Source organism: Zootoca vivipara, chromosome 8 (assembly GCF_963506605.1).
Source record: "Zootoca vivipara chromosome 8, rZooViv1.1, whole genome shotgun sequence".
NCBI classification, from domain to species: Eukaryota; Metazoa; Chordata; class Lepidosauria; order Squamata; family Lacertidae; genus Zootoca; species Zootoca vivipara.
Window position 1 is genome coordinate 74,801,395 of NC_083283.1, and position 9,374 is coordinate 74,810,768.

The following is a 9,374-nucleotide window of genomic DNA, read 5'->3' on the forward strand; positions in this document are numbered from 1 at the left end:
TTTTTTGAAAAAAATCCCTGACCGGCGGGTCAGAATTTCACCAAAAATCTGACGTTACCCGATTCACTCAAAAATGGTGCCAAACTGTTGCAAAGACTCCCCTGATACGTTTGGCGGTGGATACGGAAGGGTTTTTATCATAGGGAATAAAAGTAGGCCTCGACAACTTAACCTGCGGAAAAAAATTTTTTTGAAAAAAATCCCTGACCGGCGGGTCAGAATTTCACCAAAAATCTGACGTTACCCGATTCATTCAAAAACGGTGCCAAACTGTTGCAATGGCTCCCCTGATACGTTTGGCGGTGGATAGAGAAGGGTTTTTATCATAGGGAATAAAATCAGGCCTCGACAACTTAACCTGCGGAAAAAATTTTTTTTGAAAAAAATCCCTGACCGGCGGGTCAGAATTTCACCAAAAATCTGACGTTACCCGATTCACTCAAAAACGGTGCCAAACTGTTGCAAAGACTCCCCTGATACGTTTGACGGTGCATACAGAAGTGTTTTTATCATAGGGAATAAAATCAGGCCTCGACAACTTAACATGTGGAAAAACTTTTTTTTGAAAAAAATCCCTGACCAGCGGGTCAGAATTTCACCAAAAATCTGACGTTACCCGATTCACTCAAAAACGGTGCCAAACTGTTGCAAAGACTCCCCTGATACGTTTGGCGGTGGATACAGAAGAGTTTTTATCATAGGGAATAAAATCAGGCCTCGACAACTTAAGCTGAGGAAAAACTTTTTTTTGAAAAAAATCCCTGACCGGCGGGTCAGAATTTCACCAAAAATCTGACGTTACCCGATTCACTCAAAAATGGTGCCAAACTGTTCCAAAGACTCCCGTGATACGTTTGGCGGTGGATACGGAAGGGTTTTTATCATAGGGAATAAAATCAGGCCTCGACAACTTAACCTGCGGAAAAATCTTTTTTTTGAAAAGAAACCCTGACCGGCGTGTCAGAATTTCACCAAAAATCTGACGTTACCCTATTCACTCAAAAACGGTGCCAAACTGTTGCAAAGACTCCCCTGATACGTTTGGCGGTGGATAGAGAAGGGTTTTTATCATAGGGAATAAAATCAGGCCTCGACAACTTAACCTGCGGAAAAACTTTTTTTTGAAAAGAATCCCTGACCGGCGGGTCAGAATTTCACCAAAAATCTGACGTTACCCGATTCACTCAAAAACGGTGCCAAACTGTTGCAAAGACTCCCCTGATATGTTTGACGGTGGATACAGAAGTGTTTTTATCATAGGGAATAAAATCAGGCCTCGACAACTTAACATGTGGAAAAACTTTTTTTTGAAAAAAATCCCTGACCGGTGGGTCAGAATTTCACCAAAAATCTGACGTTACCCGATTCACTCAAAAACGGTGCCAAACTGTTGCAAAGACTCCCCTGATACGTTTGGCGGTGGATACAGAAGAGTTTTTATCATAGGGAATAAAATCAGACCTCGACAACTTAAGCTGAGGAAAAACTTTTTTTTGAAAAAAATCCCTGACCGGCGGGTCAGAATTTCACCAAAAATCTGACGTTACCCAATTCACTCAAAAATGGTGCCAAACTGTTGCAAAGACTCCCCTGATACGTTTGGCGGTGGATACGGAAGGGTTTTTATCATAGGGAATAAAATCAGGCCTCGACAACTTAACCTGCGGAAAAAACTTTTTTTTGAAAAAAATCCCTGACCGGCGGGTCAGAATTTCACCAAAAATCTGATGTTACCCTATTCACTCAAAAATGGTGCCAAACTGTTGCAAGGACTCCCCTGATACGTTTGGTGGTGGATACAGAAGGGTTTTTATCATAGGGAATAAAATCAGGCCTCGACAACTTAACCTGCGGAAAAACTTTTTTTTGAAAAAAATCCCTGACCGGCGGGTCAGAATTTCACCAAAAATCTGACGTTACCCGATTCACTCAAAAACGGTGCCAAACTGTTGCAAAGACTCCCCTGATACGTTTGGCGGTGGATACAGAAGGGTTTTTATCATAGGGAATAAAATCAGGCCTCGAGAACTTAACTTGCGGAAAAACTTTTTTTTGAAAGAAATCCCTGACCGGCGGGTCATAATTTCACCAAAAATCTGACGTTACCCTATTCACTCAAAAACGGTGCCAAACTGTTGCAAAGACTCCCCTGATACGTTTGGCGGTGGATAGAGAAGGGTTTTTATCATAGGGAATAAAATCAGGCCTCGACAACTTAACCTGCGGAAAAACTTTTTTTTGAAAAAAATCCCTGACCGGCGGGTCAGAATTTCACCAAAAATCTGACGTTACCCGATTCACTCAAAAACGGTGCCAAACTGTTGCAAAGACTCTCCTGATACGTTTGACGGTGGATACGGAAGTGTTTTTATCATAGGGAATAAAATCAGGCCTCGACAACTTAACATGTGGAAAAACTTTTTTTTGAAAAAAATCCCTGACCAGCGGGTCAGAATTTCACCAAAAATCTGACGTTACCCGATTCACTCAAAAACGGTGCCAAACTGTTGCAAAGACTCCCCTGATACGTTTGGCGGTGGATACAGAAGAGTTTTTATCATAGGGAATAAAATCAGGCCTCGACAACTTAAGCTGATGGAAAAACTTTTTTTTGAAAAAAATCCCTGACCGGCGGGTCAGAATTTCACCAAAAATCTGACGTTACCCGATTCACTCAAAAATGGTGCCAAACTGTTCCAAAGACTCCCCTGATTCGTTTGGCGGTGGATACGGAAGGGTTTTTATCATAGGGAATAAAATCAGGCCTCGACAACTTAACCTGCGGAAAAATCTTTTTTTTGAAAAGAAACCCTGACCGGCGTGTCAGAATTTCACCAAAAATCTGACGTTACCCTATTCACTCAAAAACGGTGCCAAACTGTTGCAAAGACTCCCCTGATACGTTTGACGGTGGATAGAGAAGGGTATTTATCATAGGGAATAAAATCAGGCCACGACAACTTAACCTGCGGAAAAACTTTTTTTTGAAAAAAATCCCTGACCGGCGGGTCGGAATTTCACCAAAAATCTGACGTTACCCGATTCACTCAAAAACGGTGCCAAACTGTTGCAAAGACTCCCCTGATATGTTTGACGGTGGATACAGAAGTGTTTTTATCATAGGGAATAAAATCAGGCCTCGACAACTTAACATGTGGAAAAACTTTTTTTTGAAAAAAATCCCTGACCGGCGGGTCAGAATTTCACTAAAAATCTGACGTTACCCGATTCACTCAAAAACGGTGCCAAACTGTTGCAAAGACTCCCCTGATACGTTTAGTGGTGGATACAGAAGGGTTTTTATCATAGGGAATAAAATCAGGCCTCGACAACTTAACCTGCGGAAAAATCTTTTTTTTGAAAAAAATCCCTGACCGGCGGGTCAGAATTTCACCAAAAATCTGATGTTACCCTATTCACTCAAAAATGGTGCCAAACTGTTGCAAGGACTCCCCTGATACGTTTAGTGGTGGATACAGAAGGGTTTTTATCATAGGGAATAAAATCAGGCCTCGACAACTTAACCTGCGGAAAAACTTTTTTTTGAAAAAAATCCCTGACCGGCGGGTCAGAATTTCACCAAAAATCTGACGTTACCCGATTCACTCAAAAATGGTGCCAAACTGTTGCAAAGACTCCCCTGATACGTTTGGCGGTGGATACAGAAGGGTTTTTATCATAGGGAATAAAATCAGGCCTCGAGAACTTAACCTGCGGAAAAACTTTTTTTTGAAAGAAATCCCTGACCGGCGGGTCAGAATTTCACCAAAAATCTGACGTTACCCTATTCACTCAAAAACGGTGCCAAACTGTTGCAAAGACTCCCCTGATACGTTTGGCGGTGGATACGGAAGGGTTTTTATCATAGGGAATAAAATCAGGCCTCGACAACTTAACCTGCGGAAAAACTTTTTTTGAAAAAAATCCCTGACCGGCGGGTCAGAATTTCACCAAAAATCTGACGTTACCCGATTCACTCAAAAACGGTGCCAAACTGTTGCAAAGACTCCCCTGATACGTTTGACGGTGGATACAGAAGTGTTTTTATCATAGGGAATAAAATCAGGCCTCGACAACTTAACATGTGGAAAAACTTTTTTTTGAAAAAAATCCCTGACCGGCGGGTCAGAATTTCACCAAAAATCTGACGTTACCCGATTCACTCAAAAACGGTGCCAAACTGTTGCAAAGACTCCCCTGATACGTTTGGCGGTGGATACAGAAGAGTTTTTATCATAGGGAATAAAATCAGGCCTCGACAACTTAAGCTGAGGAAAAACTTTTTTTTGAAAGAAATCCCTGACCGGCGGGTCAGAATTTCACCAAAAATCTGACGTTACCCTATTCACTCAAAAACGGTGCCAAACTGTTGGAAAGACTCCCCTGATACGTTTGGCGGTGGATACAGAAGGGTTTTTATCATAGGGAATAAAATCAGGCCTCGACAACTTAACCTGCGGAAAAACTTTTTTTGAAAAAAATCCCTGACCGGCGGGTCAGAATTTCACCAAAAATCTGACGTTACCAGATTCACTCAAAAACGGTGCCAAACTGTTGCAAAGACTCCCCTGATACGTTTGACGGTGGATACAGAAGTGTTTTTATCATAGGGAATAAAATCAGGCCTCGACAACTTAACATGTGGAAAAACTTTTTTTTGAAAAAAATCCCTGACCGGCGGGTCAGAATTTCACCAAAAATCTGACGTTACCCGATTCACTCAAAAATGGTGCCAAACTGTTGCAAGGACTCCCCTGATACGTTTGGTGGTGGATACAGAAGGGTTTTTATCATAGGGAATAAAATCAGGCCTCGACAACTTAACCTGCGGAAAAACTTTTTTTTGAAAAAAATCCCTGACCGGCGGGTCAGAATTTCACCAAAAATCTGACGTTACCCGATTCACTCAAAAACGGTGCCAAACTGTTGCAAAGACTCCCCTGATACGTTTGGCGGTGGATACAGAAGGGTTTTTATCATAGGGAATAAAATCAGGCCTCGAGAACTTAACTTGCGGAAAAACTTTTTTTTGAAAGAAATCCCTGACCGGCGGGTCAGAATTTCACCAAAAATCTGACGTTACCCTATTCACTCAAAAACGGTGCCAAACTGTTGCAAAGACTCCCCTGATACGTTTGGCGGTGGATAGAGAAGGGTTTTTATCATAGGGAATAAAATCAGGCCTCGACAACTTAACATGTGGAAAAACTTTTTTTTTGAAAAAAATCCCTGACCAGCGGGTCAGAATTTCACCAAAAATCTGACGTTACCCGATTCACTCAAAAACGGTGCCAAACTGTTGCAAAGACTCCCCTGATACGTTTGGCGGTGGATACAGAAGAGTTTTTATCATAGGGAATAAAATCAGGCCTCGACAACTTAAGCTGAGGAAAAACTTTTTTTTGAAAAAACTCCCTGACCGGCGGGTCAGAATTTCACCAAAAATCTGACGTTACCCGATTCACTCAAAAATGGTGCCAAACTGTTCCAAAGACTCCCCTGATACGTTTGGCGGTGGATACGGAAGGGTTTTTATCATAGGGAATAAAATCAGGCCTCGACAACTTAACCTGCGGAAAAATCTTTTTTTTGAAAAGAAACCCTGACCGGCGTGTCAGAATTTCACCAAAAATCTGACGTTACCCTATTCACTCAAAAACGGTGCCAAACTGTTGAAAAGACTCCCCTGATATGTTTGACGGTGGATACAGAAGTGTTTTTATCATAGGGAATAAAATCAGGCCTCGACAACTTAACATGTGGAAAAACTTTTTTTTGAAAAAAATCCCTGACCGGCGGGTCAGAATTTCACCAAAAATCTGACGTTACCCGATTCACTCAAAAACGGTGCCAAACTGTTGCAAAGACTCCCCTGATATGTTTGACGGTGGATACAGAAGTGTTTTTATCATAGGGAATAAAATCAGGCCTCGACAACTTAACATGTGGAAAAACTTTTTTTTGAAAAAAATCCCTGACCGGCGGGTCAGAATTTCACCAAAAATCTGACGTTACCCGATTCACTCAAAAACGGTGCCAAACTGTTGCAAAGACTCCCCTGATACGTTTGACGGTGGATACAGAAGTGTTTTTATCATGGGGAATAAAATCAGGCCTCGACAACTTAACATGTGGAAAAACTTTTTTTTGAAAAAAATCCCTGACCGGCGGGTCAGAATTTCACCAAAAATCTGACGTTACCCGATTCACTCAAAAACGGTGCCAAACTGTTGCAAAGACTCCCCTGATACGTTTAGTGGTGGATACAGAAGGGTTTTTATCATAGGGAATAAAATCAGGCCTCGACAACTTAACCTGCGGAAAAACTTTTTTTTGAAAAAAATCCCTGACCGGCGGGTCAGAATTTCACCAAAAATCTGACGTTACCCGATTCACTCAAAAACGGTGCCAAACTGTTGCAAAGACTCCCCTGATACGTTTGGCGGTGGATACAGAAGGGTTTTTATCATAGGGAATAAAATCAGGCCTCGACAACTTAACCTGCGGAAAAACTTTTTTTTGAAAAAAATCCCTGACCGGCGGGTCAGAATTTCACCAAAAATCTGACGTTACCCGATTCACTCAAAAACGGTGCCAAACTGTTGCAAAGACTCCACTGATATGTTTGACGGTGGATACAGAAGTGTTTTTATCATGGGGAATAAAATCAGGCCTCGACAACTTAACATGTGGAAAAACTTTTTTTTGAAAAAAATCCCTGACCGGCGGGTCAGAATTTCACCAAAAATCTGATGTTACCCTATTCACTCAAAAATGGTGCCAAACTGTTGCAAGGACTCCCCTGATACGTTTAGTGGTGGATACAGAAGGGTTTTTATCATAGGGAATAAAATCAGGCCTTGACAACTTAACCTGCGGAAAAACTTTTTTTTGAAAAAAATCCCTGACCGGCGGGTCAGAATTTCACCAAAAATCTGACGTTACCCGATTCACTCAAAAATGGTGCCAAACTGTTGCAAAGACTCCCCTGATACGTTTGGCGGTGGATACAGAAGGGTTTTTATCATAGGGAATAAAATCAGGCCTCGAGAACTTAACCTGCGGAAAAACTTTTTTTTGAAAGAAATCCCTGACCGGCGGGTCAGAATTTCACCAAAAATCTGACGTTACCCTATTCACTCAAAAACGGTGCCAAACTGTTGCAAAGACTCCCCTGATACGTTTGGCGGTGGATACGGAAGGGTTTTTATCATAGGGAATAAAATCAGGCCTCGACAACTTAACCTGCGGAAAAACTTTTTTTGAAAAAAATCCCTGACCGGCGGGTCAGAATTTCACCAAAAATCTGACCTTACCCGATTCATTCAAAAACGGTGCCAAACTGTTGCAATGGCTCCCCTGATACGTTTGGCGGTGGATAGAGAAGGGTTTTTATCATAGGGAATAAAATCAGGCCTCGACAACTTAAGCTGAGGAAAAACTTTTTTTTGAAAGAAATCCCTGACCGGCGGGTCAGAATTTCACCAAAAATCTGACGTTACCCTATTCACTCAAAAACGGTGCCAAACTGTTGCAAAGACTCCCCTGATACGTTTGGCGGTGGATACGGAAGGGTTTTTATCATAGGGAATAAAATCAGGCCTCGACAACTTAACCTGCGGAAAAACTTTTTTTGAAAAAAATCCCTGACCGGCGGGTCAGAATTTCACCAAAAATCTGACGTTACCAGATTCACTCAAAAACGGTGCCAAACTGTTGCAAAGACTCCCCTGATATGTTTCACGGTGGATACAGAAGTGTTTTTATCATAGGGAATAAAATCAGGCCTCGACAACTTAACATGTGGAAAAACTTTTTTTTGAAAAAAATCCCTGACCGGCGGGTCAGAATTTCACCAAAAATCTGACGTTACCCGATTCACTCAAAAACGGTGCCAAACTGTTGCAAAGACTCCCCTGATACGTTTGGCGGTGGATACAGAAGGGTTTTTATCATATGGAATAAAATCAGGCCTCGACAACTTAATCTGCGGGAAAAATTTTTTTTGAAAAAAATCCCTGACCGGCGGGTCAGAATTTCACCAAAAATCTGACCTTACCCGATTCATTCAAAAACGGTGCCAAACTGTTGCAATGGCTCCCCTGATACGTTTGGTGGTGGATACAGAAGGGTTTTTATCATAGGGAATAAAATCAGGCCTCGACAACTTAACCTGCGGAAAAACTTTTTTTTGAAAAAAATCCCTGACCGGCGGGTCAGAATTTCACCAAAAATCTGACGTTACCCGATTCACTCAAAAACGGTGCCAAACTGTTGCAAAGACTCCCCTGATACGTTTGGCGGTGGATACAGAAGAGTTTTTATCATAGGGAATAAAATCAGGCCTCGACAACTTAAGCTGAGGAAAAACTTTTTTTTGAAAAAAATCCCTGACCGGCGGGTCAGAATTTCACCAAAAATCTGACGTTACCCGATTCACTCAAAAACGGTGCCAAACTGTAGCAAAGACTCCCCTGATACGTTTGACGTTGGATACAGAAGTGTTTTTATCATAGGGAATAAAATCAGGCCTCGACAACTTAACATGTGGAAAAACTTTTCTTTGAAAAAAATCCCTGACCGGCGGGTCAGAATTTCACCAAAAATCTGACGTTACCCGATTCACTCAAAAACGGTGCCAAACTGTTGCAAAGACTCCCCTGATACGTTTGGCGGTGGATACGGAAGGGTTTTTATCATAGGGAATAAAATCAGGCCTCGACAACTTAACCTGCGGAAAAACTTTTTTTTGAAAGAAATCCCTGACCGGCGGGTCAGAATTTCACCAAAAATCTGACGTTACCCTATTCACTCAAAAACGGTGCCAAACTGTTGCAAAGACTCCCCTGATACGATTGGCGGTGGATAGAGAAGGGTTTTTATCATAGGGAATAAAATCAGGCCTCGACAACTTAACCTGCGGAAAAACTTTTTTTGAAAAAAATCCCTGACCGGCGGGTCAGAATTTCACCAAAAATCTGACGTTACCCGATTCACTCAAAAACGGTGCCAAACTGTTGCAAAGACTCCCCTGATAAGTTTGGCGGTGGATACAGAAGAGTTTTTATCATAGGGAATAAAATCAGGCCTCGACAACTTAAGCTGAGGAAAAACTTTTTTTTGAAAAAAATCCCTGACCGGCGGGTCAGAATTTCACCAAAAATCTGACGTTACCCGATTCACTCAAAAATGGTGCCAAACTGTTGCAAAGACTCCCCTGATACGTTTGGCGGTGGATACGGAAGGGTTTTTATCATAGGGAATAAAATCAGGCCTCGACAACTTAACCTGCGGAAAAAACTTTTTTTTGAAAAAAATCCCTGACCGGCGGGTCAGAATTTCACCAAAAAACTGACGTTACCCGATTCACTCAA